At 37.9% G+C, this 14,159-nt stretch overlaps 1 protein-coding gene and 1 non-coding gene across 2 annotated transcripts in view; both read right to left on the reverse strand.

Annotated features, from left to right (window-relative positions):
* Nucleotides 1–14,159, reverse strand: part of LOC145983661 (proton myo-inositol cotransporter-like) — a 187,469-nt gene that overhangs the window by 24,880 nt on the left and 148,430 nt on the right. The gene's annotated exons all lie outside the window — the stretch shown is intronic.
* LOC145984585 (small subunit ribosomal RNA) lies at nt 5,430–5,830 on the reverse strand. Its single transcript, XR_014441371.1, has one exon. It is a non-coding gene; the product is annotated as a small subunit ribosomal RNA (ribosomal RNA).

The raw sequence follows: 14,159 nt of genomic DNA on the forward strand, positions 1-14,159 counted from the left end.
TTGTTGATAAAAGCAAAGTGACGCGAGAAATGCAAAAACTTCGAGATCAAATTCAGTCTACATCAAAGTCAGAACAAAAACGTATCAGTGGACTTTACTTTGATGGACGTAAAGATAAAACTTTAGCGAAGGAGCAAAAAGGAGATCGTTTCTACCGCAAAGATATCTTTGAAGAACATGTGTGTTTGGTAGAAGAACCGGAATCCATTTATTTAGGCCACACAACACCCTTATCTGGAAATTGCCAAGGAGATTGAAAATAGTATTTTCCATTTCATTGAAGAGAACAACATTGACTTGTCTGATCTACAAGTGATCGGGTGTGACGGCACACCGGTAAACACAGGGTGGAAAGGCAGTGTCATGCGTTTGATTGAAGAAAAAGTCAGCAAGCCACTCCAACACGCAGTTTGTCTTCTTCTCTTAAACGAATTGCCGTTTCGCCATTTACTAACAACATTAGATGGTGCCACGAAAGGTCCGTCGAAACTTTCAGGACCGATTGGAACAGCCATACAAACCTGTGAAAATCTTCCGATTTGTAAGTTTGAACCTATCACAGTCTGCCGGGTGGAACAAATGTCAGGTATAAGAGATTTAAGCATGGACCAACAATATCTTTTGGATATATGTTCAGGTGTTTCGAGCAGTGTTTGTCTGCGCAGTCTAATAAGGAAAAAGCCCGGGCCACTTGTCCAGTCGCGGTGGTTAACGACGGCTGCGGATGTATGTAAGCACGCCCACTCCTCTGAACAACTGCAGCTTATTGCAACATACATAATGAAGGTGTACGCACCGGTGTGGTTTGGGATCAAGAAGGATCCATCGATAACTGACGGAGCCCAACACCTCTGGAATATGATCCACTTGTCCCGATTACTCCCACACCACTTGAGATATCTGATTGATAGGGTCATTCAACAAAACGCATTCTTCGCCATTCCTGAAAATCTCTTGCTGGCTTTAATAACCGACCAAAACCCAGAAATAAGAAGTCTTGGTTGGCAAAGAATTAAGAAAGCAAGAGGATTGAAAAACGCACTTTTGTTTTACCAACCATCAATTTTAATGCAGACCAATACTATGACATGGTTGATTGGTCTTCATGCTCCCTCCACGAGCCTCCGTTGACCAATAATATTACAAATGAAGAAGTAGATGACTACATTAAAAACAAAAAAATAGTGGGAATTCAAGACTTCCCCTGCCACACACAAGGAGTGAAGCGACTTGTGAAAATCATCAGAGAGGCTGCTTCTTCCGTTTTCGGCGCCAGTGCATGTGATGGCTACATCAAAGCGAAATTGGAATCTAGAGAACATATGCCGACATTTCGAACAAAAAGTGACTATAAAGTTCAAGGAGATAACTAGAAGAAAATCTTGGCCTGCCCCTTAGTAAAATTATGTTTGCCAACATAATTTGGGTGGGTGGGTCGGTGGAGCTCGCAGTCCAGCCACCTCCTCGTGGTGAGCTCTGGGTTATTTTCAAAGCATAATAAGCTATGAAAATAAGCGAAGCGCTGGACAGTGATTGAGGAACTGTTAGCAATTAGAAAGCCAAAATCTTTTATTTAGTCTTTTATATTGGAAAACTTTCGAATAAAACACAAAGTCTAAACCAATTGGAAAACATCAATAGAAAAAAAAGCATTTTTAGCCTAAAATTGACAATTTTTGACCAAAAGGATACATAAACAGCATAGGAAACCACCCCTGAGGCACGAATGTAACATTTGCCATAAACAAAACAATAAACGACAATAATGCAGAAAAAAATACATAAAATAGTCAAATAATGACATTTTTGTGAAATTGTTGTGCGTGTTGCGTAACCAAATCACTATCAAAACGCCACCTCAACCACCTCCAAAAAATCTGAAAAAATCAGACGTCTTTTCGGTCACAAATGGCCACTTTTCCGCAATACCCACCTTAACATTTCAAAAAAAAGTTTTTTTCGATACACCCTAATAAACATTTAAACCAAAAATATAAAATTTCTTTTCATATACAAATATCTATATAACTTACGTGAGTGAGTAGGAATGTTTCAGAACGACATTTCGGAAGTCTGTACTACTTCCTTCATCAGGTAATAAAATAAAAAAACTTTAGGTGCCAAACATGGTACCGCATTGTCAAATCGTAAGTTGAGGATTCAGGTTGAGGATAGAAAAGGTAAAAAACTTACGGTGACAGCATGAAAACTCCGATGGAAGTCTTCGTTGGTTGAAAATTCCCTATGTTAAAAACAAAAACCACAACTAAAACAAATAAAAATCGAAGACCTATTACAGTCCCCTAGTGACTTCCGTCTGTGTTGGGTAGAGCACATGGACTGTGAGCACTTCTATCCTGCATTGAAGGTGAAATTTCGCCTCCAGCATTCCCCTCTTACGGTCCGTCGTATATGGTCACCATTCCAAGGTGAACTCCCTCTCTTCTTCGACAACCTCGGGAGTGACATGAAAACCCATTTTAGTGTTGGTATTTACCGCTTTATCCCACTTTTTAAGAAAAGCGATCCACCCTTCCTCCAGATTACCATAATCTTTGTTAAGCTGGTTCCTTTTTCCTGTGCTTCATAAACGTTCCTGTTTAATTTATTCTCCTCTTTCCTAATTACTTCCCTTTTTAAAATCCTATGTCCGCTCATTATGATATGTTCAGATAGGCCTGTTTTAGGTACCCCTTCCTTAATATCTTTATCATGTTTGTCCCATCTAGTGCACATGTTTCTCCCCGTCTGCCCTACATATTCATTCCTGCATTCACATTCGATCCGGTATACCCCTTTTTGTTCTTCCGGATTATCCTTGTTCCACCCCCCCCCTCCTCTTGTACCCGGTAAAATTCTTTTCAATATTTCTAAAGGCATTCATCCAGCATTTTACGCCATATTTTCTCATTGTTTTTGCTATCTTTTCGGAAACCCCCTTGTTTTAGGAGATTCCGACGAAATGTCCTTCATTACATTTTTCATTATCATATTTTTCTGTTTGATTATTATTTTCATTACCGATAATTTTTCTCGCTTTCCTAGCCATCCTATCTAATTCTTGGATATTATATCCATTCTTCTGATCTACCCTTTTAATCCAGGCGATTTCTCTCTCTTTTTCATTTCTATTATTACATAGTCTTTTGGCTCGGATAAAGAAATTAAGGAAAATGTCAGTTTAACCCCATTGGGGTGTTCTGATTTTTTGTTGAGGTACAGTTCGCCTGCCAGTGGTTTATGAAAAACACCGGTTGTATGTCCTTTTTCAGTTTTAGTAATGCTTAAATCCAAAAAATTAATACTCCCGTCCTTTATATTTTCCCTCGTAAAGTTCATTCTTTCATCTTGTTTCCCTTATTCAACAAAAGCTGTGTCTAATGCATTGCTGTCCCCTATAATGAGGATGTCATCAACGTATCTGCCATAATACATTACACCTACCCCCACTTGATCTAAAGCCGCTTTTTCAACATAATGCATGAAAACGTTGGCGATGAAACCCGAGATTGGGTTACCGAGATTGGGTTAAACGTAAAACCTCCCTGTTTTTGCTGAAAAATCTTACTGTTTACAGAGAAGGAACAGTGATTATATTCAGTAACAAGAAAAAACCATCGGACATATTCCCATGTGACAAGAATCTCCACCCCATTATCAAAAAGCCATCCCTGGAGACAGTCTCCAGCTTTTTTAATAATGGAGTCATTATCCCCCAAAACCAGTTTTTCAATGGACTTTTTGACCTGAACAGAGTTTTTTACACCAAACTGAGGATTATCCTTGATCTTCCCCAGTCTCTTAACCATTTCTTTGGCCAAACCATAGCCCGGATGATCATACATTGGGATAATAGGTCTAAGCACGACTTCGGGTTTATGTGTTTTTGGGATACCGAAGGATGTTGGGATCTTCCCTTCCTTGACTCCTTTGATAAGTTTCTTTTTTTTTTGGAAGTTCCTACGGTGATGCTAGTTTCGATGCCTTTCTTTGTCTCGTTTCTAATCTTATTGATTGGGTTCCTTTTAATTTCTTCGAAATCCTTATTCCTAAATGTATTCTCTAATTTCTAATGATACGTATCTTGTTCCATTATTACCATTTTATTTTCCTTATCTGATCTAATCAGATATAGCTTATTGTCATTGACCCATTTTTTCACTTCTCGCATGTATCCCCTAAATTTTTTGTCTTCTTTCCCCCTTCAGTACTCACTATGGTTCTTATATATCTCTCAAACTTTAAGGTTGGAGTGCAAATGTTCGTCTATGATATCACATATATTTTGCCTAGCATTAACCTTATCTTCTCTTTCATCCAGCCCTCCCACAATCTTTTTGGAGGCTATGATGAATTTCTCTTTTTCAAATGCTTAATTTTTAATGGCGAATTTATGCCCCATTTTCATTATTTCTGTTAAAGCTTTAGGGGGTTCAAGTTTTGTCAAATTCAGGAAGTTTTCTTCTTCTTTGAAATGCTTATGTTCGTGTACCTCCCTTTTTACCCCATTGTTAATTTTCAATTTAGCTAGTTTTTTCTGGATTACGTGAAAATCCTTTTTTCTCGCATTTTTAACCACTTTAAATTAATAATAATGAGCGGACATAGGATTATAAAAAGGGAAGTAATTAGGAAAGAGGAGAATAAATTAAACAGGAACGTTTATGAAGCTGCATTTATATGCACAGGAAAAAGGAACCAGCTTAACAGAGATGATGGTAATCTGGAGGAAGGGTGGATCGCTTTTCTTAAAAAGTGGGATAAACTGGTAAATACTGACACTAAAATGGGTTTTCATGTCACTCCTGAGGTTGTGAAGGTCGTCGAAGAAGAGAGGGAGTTCACCTTGGAATGGTGACATATATGACCATAAGAGGGGAATGCTGGAGGGGAAATTTCACCTTCAACACAGGATAGGAGCGCTCACAGTCCATGTGCTCTACCCAACACAGACGGAAGTCACTAGGGGACTGTAATAGGTCTTCGATTTTTATTTGTTTTAGTTGTGGTTTTTGTTTTTAACATAGGGAATTTTCAACCAACAAAGACTTCCATCGGAGTTTTCATGCTGTCACCGTAAGTTTTTTACCTTTTCTATCCTCAACCTGAATCCTCAACTTACGATTTGACAACACGGTACCATGCTTGGCACCTAAACTATTTTATTTTATTACCTGATGAAGGAAGTAGTACAGACTTCCGAAATGTCGTTCTGAAACATTCCTACTCACTCACGTAAGTTATTTATATATTTTTATTTGAATTGATAGTGAGTAAAATGCACCATTGTAATATGTTCATATACAACCTATTTATAAACAAAATCAAATAGTAATAGAACCCATATCAAAATATATCGAATTGCATGACTAATTATTCAATGTAAATGAATACTCTATCTAATAGAAATATTTTGATATTAACCAAACCAGGCACACCTTCCGGTACACCAACTATGTTACGACTTATCTCACCTATATAAATGAGAGCGACGGGCGATGTGTGCATGCCCCAGAGCTAATAAATCAAAATACTTTTCTAAAACAAAATTACAATCAAATCCAATTTCAGATATATTTTCAATATACCATCCAAATCAACATAATGTAACCCATCTCCACCTATTAATAAGCTGCACCTTGACCTGAAATATATTACAAAAGAAAAAAAGAAAATATATATTTAAATCCTCAAATTACGGTGGTATACAAGCTGATAACTTACAATAGGTCAAATAAAACGTGGAATATCGATTATGGAACAGGTTCCTCTAAATAGAATAAAGCACCGCCAAATTCTTTGAGTTTCAAGATCATAACTGATACTACTCAATCTAAATTTACAATGATTATAATAGGGTATCTAATCCTAGTCTAAATATATCACCTTTATGGAATTAATAAAAATAAAGAACAAATTATATTTAAAATTTCACTTAACAAATAAAATATGCAACATGCAATCCGGGGCGGTCCAGTCCCCGGGGATCAAGGTGGAAACCTAACGGTGCCACATGAAGCCTTGATCGTGACCTCGACGTGGTCATCTGACGAAGTGCAGCCTGGGCCACTGATAATCCTACCTGGCAACTTTTTATATATATAGAGGTCCTTGTGACTGACAGACACGGTGGAGCCTAGGCCATCAAGAATAATCCTCCAAGGCAACCATTTATATGATCTAACAGACTACACGCTACCCTGAAGACGGAGGCAGGTTCAGCTTTCGAAACGTAGGTAAATCTCTTTTCAAAAATAACAGTGGTTAAAAGTCCAAAAACTAGAATACACTGTAGACTTCTGTAGAGACTTAAGATTCCTTGACACTGAAGACATAATCAAAGCTTGTTTTTTGGGGTCCTGTACACTTTTACTTCTCTTCACGATGGTTGCACGTAAAATGGCTGAAAACCATTGCACGAAATGCATTCGTGTTTCTCGTTTTTTTCTAACATAAAATGCAGTGAAGAGATATCTCTGTAACACACAGACAGTGACTTGCCACCTCGCCCAGACACACCCACTTTTGGGGGATGTGGCCATGGGAATTTGTTTATTTCAATCTGGTTGATGGCTTGGCTTAGATCTTAGCTTTGCTCTCGTGAGATAAACGTTTTGTAGAATTCAATACAAGTGAGGCTTTTCCCAAGTCTGTGTAGCCTATCTCTCATTTTCCCATTTGAGAAAATATTGAGGAGGATGGATCCCTGAATCCCCACAGGCTGTGATGTCATTCGATAACTAACCCCCCTCCCTCCCCATACACACATGTAGAAAATGCTGCAAAATGAATGGTGCAATATGTCCTGTGATAATAATTTTTTACTAATATTAACAAAAAGCCAACAGTAAACCAATGTGATATAAATTACAAACATTTCATAAAGATTCTGATTCTTTGTTCCTAATCAATATATCTGAGAAGATATCTGTAATAGTTTTGGCAGACACACACATTGCATGTCTAGAAATTCAAAACTTTAAATAATGCATATGACTTTTGGTTTAATTTTTGTAGTAAAAGGAACAAAATTACAATATTGTGGAAGCACGTTAGTTATGGAAATGTTGCATCAACAAAACTATTGGCTATTTCACCAATAAAATAATATGCCTTTATTTACCAATAATAACTATACACAAATTAAGATTCAGTTAAGGTGAGCACAATTAAAAAACAGAGAAAAAATAAAGAATTGCAAAATATTCTAATTCAGTTTTCTTTTAAGTTTCTGTTGCCATGACAGTCTCTGTAAGGTGAATGTTCATTTTCTTCAACTCAGTTGCCAACTGAATACTTGTGTAATAGTGCCAGTGTTAACTTGTTGTCAGTGAACGAATGAAACCAGATTCTGCATTGGTAACAGGGACCCATTTTTCGACTAAATGAACCATGATTCTTGTTGTAAATCATAGATAGCTCTGGTCAAACAAGCAAAGCTCTGGTTGTGGATGCACAACAACATTCAAAATTGTCAATATATCCTGATTTTCAGTCGCTGGGAACAGGAAACTTCAGGCCCTATTGAGTTGGCTTTTGAGCACTGTAACTTTTGAAAATTATGGTGCATTCATTTACACTACATTCACACAAAGGCATAAAATACTCCATGAACTGGGCTTTTCACATAGGATTTTGTAAATAGGATTTTTATTAGCTGCAGAGACATGCAGACACTAAAACATTTGCATGAAACTATCACAAAAAAAAAAAAAGACATTGGCAAAAAAAAAAATAGCTGGTTGCTAAGTTATTACTTCCAAATAAGTGAAATCAGAGGAGGTGATTTATTTATTTTATCTTGCATGTAATGATTTGTCTTTGTCACTATTTCAACAAGAATTTAATCAGTAAAAACAATTTAAAAAATTGTACGGCACTCAGTGGTATGTTATTAATATAATAATTATTTGGTTCTTTATAACCACCAATCTGGTGTGTGCATTTGAAAATCAGGGATAATATAAGCATACCACTTTGATACAAAATCATCACCACCACTGTCATCTTCACTGTCACTGATATTTTCTACAGTGAGTAAAATATTTTCATTGTTACTTTTAACAATTTTTTTCGCCAAGTTCAGAAGCAATTTCACTACCTGCAAGGTTTCTATCTCAACAATTACATGAAAACAACAATGGAAAACTAACAAAACAATGCATATTTGCACTGCTGTTGACAATATCCAATGTTGCAAAATGTGAATTTAGTTTCACTGAGTACCGACTAAGAATGCTGAGTGTCCTGGATGTTGGACTAATCCTGACAAACAAGCTTGAGAAACGTTGGTTGCCATGTTGGATGAGGTCTGACTTATGAGTGGAACAGCAAAACATCAATGTTGGGCGATTCTGACTTACAAGCAGAAAGGGTTAATTTGAATTCTTCATGAATATTTATTAATACAAAATTTTGAAATTCACCTTATAGTCCAGGGGCATTTGTAATCCCATGGGTTTTTGAAAGAAGGGAATATATGACTACCAGTAATACGTTGCTAGTGTAGTACACAATCGTGTACTACCATGTGTTTTACCCGCAGAAGGCCTGTGTGACATCATAAATCCAAGATGGCTACCGCTTCATGCACTAACTAAGAAAATCCATCATAACTCCTTTAATAGTGGTTTTGGAAAAAAATATTTGTTTAGAATTGAAAAAGGAACAAAATGGATTTTTACAGTTTTTTCAAATCTCACACTATAATGGAGATATATCCAGTGAAACTATTTCGTGCCCTTTTCTGCAAGAATTATATGCATATTTTACACTTTACTTGACATTCTGGCTTATAAAAGGGGGAAATTACTCCCTGTGATATTTTGTTGATGCCTACGATTGTGGCGTATTGCCTGTGTGAAATCCTACATCCAAGATGGCTGCCTCTGCAGACATTAACAAACAAAAACGACCATATCTCCTTAACTCCTTTAGGAGTAATTTTGAACATTTCTAAGTTTGTTGGGTATTTACATGAAGGGAAGACATGTGTATAGAGGATGCTTTCATTTGGAGGAATGTGGAGTGTAAGGGGTGACCTTCCACATAGTACACCCAAATGTCAACCTCACTTCCACATTAGTACACCCTGGACTGAAGACTAACGAGGCTCTGGCGACTGGCCCCATGGCCAGTATAATTTTGTTTGTATTGTCCTGTTTTTTGTCCTTATGTGTGCTGAGTGCCCCTTTACAGCCTAAGCTTTTAACGAAAGTCAGAGGATTTTAATATTTTATGATTCTATTTCTGCAACGTTACAGTTGTTATTTGTAATGATAAGGGGCTGGACCCCGTATAATGTGACGGGTGCAAAATAGCCGTAGTGTTGATGCACCCAAAATTTTGAATTCAAATTCAAATTCAAATTCATTTGGAGGCATGCAATCATGTATTACTACAGGTGTTTTTCTAGATAATGTGTCAGAGACCATACATGACTTCCCAAATCCAAGATGGCCACCTTTGAGGTTCAGCACATGAAATACTGTCCATAACCCTGATGTAGAGTTTGTTTATCAGATTTTCCAGAGGCATTTTCTGTTAATAAATAACAAGTAAAAAATATTAATTATTATTATTATCATTATCATTACTATTATTATAAATATTACAGTAAAGGAGTAATAACATCACTTGTGAATTCCGCATTGTCTTTTGAAATTTATGCAGTTCACCTGTTATCAAGATTGAGAGTGGTTGTAATCATTTTGGGAATATCATGTTATCAATACAGTCACTTATATTCAAATTCCTAGTCACTCTGATCTGAGTCTCTGTCCTGTAAGTCATTGTTTTCACACTTTTCTTCATCTGCACTACGAAGACACAGTTCAGTATGTCGCAGGGACTAATCCCGGCATATGCATGAACATTTCCTCTTTCCGCAACCACATGCCAGCTGTAATCTTCTCTGAAGTTTTAGATAGTGTGAATATGACAAGAATGATCTTTTTGTCATCCTAAATTTCTTCTATCTCCATTCAATAGCCTATTGGGATGGGTAGATTTGGATGTTTCTTTTCTGCTTTTATTTCACTCCAATACATGGAAGTAACTCCTCCTGATGAAAGGTGTGAGGGTCACTTTGGTGGCAGCGTTCCCACTATTTATTAATGGTATCCCAGTTTGTGTTTGTACTTGCAAAGAAGGCAAAAAAGTTGTTGTTGAATGCATTTGATGGCACAGAAGATGATGTGCGTGAGTCTCTTGCAAATCTTGGTTCTCCTGGATTCGATGAACAAGATGACAGAATGAATTGATTTATTATACTTCTCCTTTCTGCTATTTTTGGCTAATTTCAAAGATGAAAATTAATTATATGATAAAGTACATTAAAGGACAATCACAAACACATATGGGCAGCACACAACTCAAGTTCCATGGGTCCAGAGCATTGATTGATTGCTTGAGTTGGTGTTTTATTTAAGTCCACTTTATGCACAGTAAGGATAATTTTGACTGGGCCTACAGTTTAAAGCGGGATATGAACCGTTATATGTGCCTCCACTGGGTAACAAACTCGGGACCCCTTGATTACAAGGCAACGATGATACCAGTGTGCCATCGGGGAGGCCCTAGATATCAGAACAATGTTAGTCTGCATAATGCAGTCCAGGATGTACTTCATGGAAGTGAGGTTGATATTGGGGTGTCTCTTACACCCCGAATATGATGACAGGATTTTCGGCAAATTACGATGGTATCTGTTTGCGAAAAAGGATGTTCAAGGTTCACGTCTTGCTCCAACCAAAGTTCCCCTCACACTTCTTATCAGAAGGTGTTATTTCCAAGTATTGGAGTCAAATAAAAGCTTAAAAGGATCATCCAAATCTATCCATCTCAATAGGTTGTTGATGGGAAAAGAGAAAATGAGGATGGTAAGAAGATCATTCCTGTCATATTGACACTGCCTATATTTCCAGAGAATATTCAATCAATCAATTGAATTGAAGTCACAGGTGACATCATTACTCCTTTACCATAATATGGTAGGTAACCATAATATGGTAGGTAGTGTCCAAAAAGTAGAAAAATTGAAAGGGGAGTTCTGCACGATCACCATAAATAATCATCAAGGAGTTTATCTCATCTTACGCGCATAGGCAACAGCACTGCTAGTGTCAAATAGGACTGTGATTGAAAAAACGCTCATTGTGATCGGAGGACAATCTCTTGGTAAAGTGTTCAATGTACAGTAAGAACATGGCACAAAGACGTCAGCGAGGAATCATCGAATGTCTGGAAGTGGGTCAAACAGAGACTGAAGTCACGGCAGCGTTGACTGTGCCACAATCCTTTTCAGGCTTTGGCGACGGTTCCAAGACACAGTAGATGTTCATGGTAGGCCAGAACAAGGTTGTCAATGAGTAGCAATGCCACAACAGGGCCGATATCTGGCTTTAACTGCACGATGAGACCGGACGATGCCTGCAAGGCAACTGTCCTCAAAGCTTGCAGCCACCTCAGTGGTTAAGTTTCTCTCGCCAAACTGTGTACCGGAGACTCAGGACAGCTGTTCTCTATGCCAGTCCAGTATAGTGGAACCACAAGGAAAGAAACCTGCACACACCCGCGACTCCTGTGCACCATACTCCCATGTGGAGGGGAGTGGGAGAGTGGACCATGCTTCCTTATGGCCTGAGCTGAAGGGAGGAAGGAAAAGCTGTGCGCGAACTTTTCGTCCAAGGCTTTTTTTCCTTGTGGTCGCTCTATAGTGTGTGTCCCGCTTGATCCAGTGCACAGATCAGTGGAGTCAGCATCATCAAAATTGGAACCTGAATGAATGGAGGAACGTGCTCTTCACAGACCAGTTCTGATTCAGTTTGCAAAATGATTCCCGTCACACATTCATCTGGAGAGAACCTCGATTACAATTTAATCCAAGGAATATCATTGAAAGGGATCAGTTTGGTGGAGGCGGAATACTGGTATGGGAAGACATCATGCTGAATGGGAATATGGAGCTGCACGTCTCTGCTGGAGGTACTCTTACTGTTCAGAGGCACAGAAACGAGGTACACCAACAACATGTGCGACTTATCAGACGCGCAATCGGCCCATATATCATTTTCAAGGATGACAATCCATGTGTGTATCGATCCAAATTGGTGGATGACTTTCTTAGAAGGTGAAAAAATCCACTTTATGGAATGGCCACCGAGGTCTCCAGACATAAATCCTGTAGTGTCTTAAGGAGATGAGTTAGCTCGCGATCCTCCACCAAAGACATTTCCAGAGCTCCGCATGCCTCTTCATGGGAAATGGAACTAGCTGCATGTAGAACTCTTGAACCACCTTGTAAATAGCATGCTACGTCTTTGCAAGGTTGTGTAGCTGTTAGGGATAACTTCCCCCCATACAAGCCTCTTTTTTTTTTCTTCAAGGAAGTATCTTCTATTTTCTTATTTTTTGCATGTATGTCTTTGCACTAAAAAACAATTGTTAATTTCATGCATTCTACTCTATTGTATACCACATAACATTTTGATTAATTTTCACTGTGTTTTATGCAGTTCTGTCACTTTATTAATAAAACAATTATTCATATCTTAGTTACGCTTAACTTTTGAACACTACTGTAGTTAAAAAAATATAATAATATTTTTCACTTTTTAATTATTAACAGAAAATGCCTCTTGCAAGTCTAATAATCAAACTCTAAATCAGGATATGGACAGTATATCATGTGCTGAACCTCCAAGGTGGCTATTTTAGATTTCGGATGTCATGTATGGTTTCTGACACATTGTAATACATGATTGCATGCGTCCAAATGAAAGCATCCTCCATACACATGTCTTACCTTCGTGTAAAAACCCAACAAACTTACAAATGGTCAACATTACTCCTAAAGGAGTTTAGGAGATGTGGTTGTTTTTGTGTGTTAATGTCTGCAGAGGCAGCCATCTTGGATGTATGATGTCATGGCAATACGCCACAATAGTAGGCATCAACAAAGTATCACAGGCAATAATTTACCGCCTTTATATGCAAGAATGTCAAATAAAGTGTAAAAATATGCATATAATCCTTGCCGAAAAGGGCACGAAATAGTTTCACTGGATATATCTCCATAACAGTGTGAGATATGAAAAAAACTGTAAGAATCAATTTTGTTTCTTTTTCAACTCTAAACAAAACATGTATGTATAATTTGTTTTCGAAAACCACTATTAAAGGAGTTATGATGGATTTTCTTAGTTAGTGCATGAAGCAGTAGCCATCTTGGATTTATGACGTCACACAGGCCTTCTTCCACAATTGCAGGTAAAACACCTGGTAGTACATGATTGCGTATACCACACTAACAACGTATTACTGGTAGTCACATATTCCCTTCATTCAAAAACCCACGGACTATAGAAATATTGACATATGAACCCTGGACTATTACTTAATTACTGAAATGAACAGGGTGGCGACAGACCTGGAAAACCTGGAAAACTGGGAAAAGTCAGGGAATTTGATGTGTCAAAAAAAGTCAGGGAAATGTCAGGGAATTTCGTCTTCATTGACTTTTTTATTTTTTTTTATTTATTTATTTATTTATTTATTTAAATATATCATTATGGACCTCTGCAGGGGAACAGGAAATCTTGTTCGTAAGTTTCGGCCTCAACTTTTAGGCTCCTTTTATGCGCAACACATCCACGGCGCCAGAAACCAGCGATGGCAGGAGGAAAGAGAGAGAGAGAGAGAGAGAGAGAGAGAGAGAGAGAAAACAATTTCTCTCGCCCTGGCTTCTCTGCAGGAATTTTAAATTCGAACACACTTTGGAGGAAAATTGTTATAACGGGCACTATGGGAGCAATCTACTTCTGATAACATTTGTTTTGCAGCTAAAACATCAGAGCATGCGACCGTGTACAATTCAGAACACCGGACCGAGGAGGGGGGGAGGGCACGTTCCACGAATTTCAATGGAAAAAACAAAAATATGGAGTTTGCCCCCCCCCCTCTCCTGCTATTTTGGGGAGAAGGCGTGAACTTTATTATTCTTTTCAAAGAATGGACATTTCTCAAGAGAATGAAACATGTTTCATGTTCCTGGGTGCCATACAAATTGAATAATGAGTCAAAATGCGAAACTCTGTTCGGAAATGTGGCATGGATATGTTGCGGAGAGGATGGGGGGGAGGTTGGTCATCAATATGAAT

Source organism: Lepisma saccharinum, chromosome 2, assembly GCF_977018435.1.
Source record: "Lepisma saccharinum chromosome 2, izLepSacc3.1, whole genome shotgun sequence".
NCBI lineage: Eukaryota > Metazoa > Arthropoda > Insecta > Zygentoma > Lepismatidae > Lepisma > Lepisma saccharinum.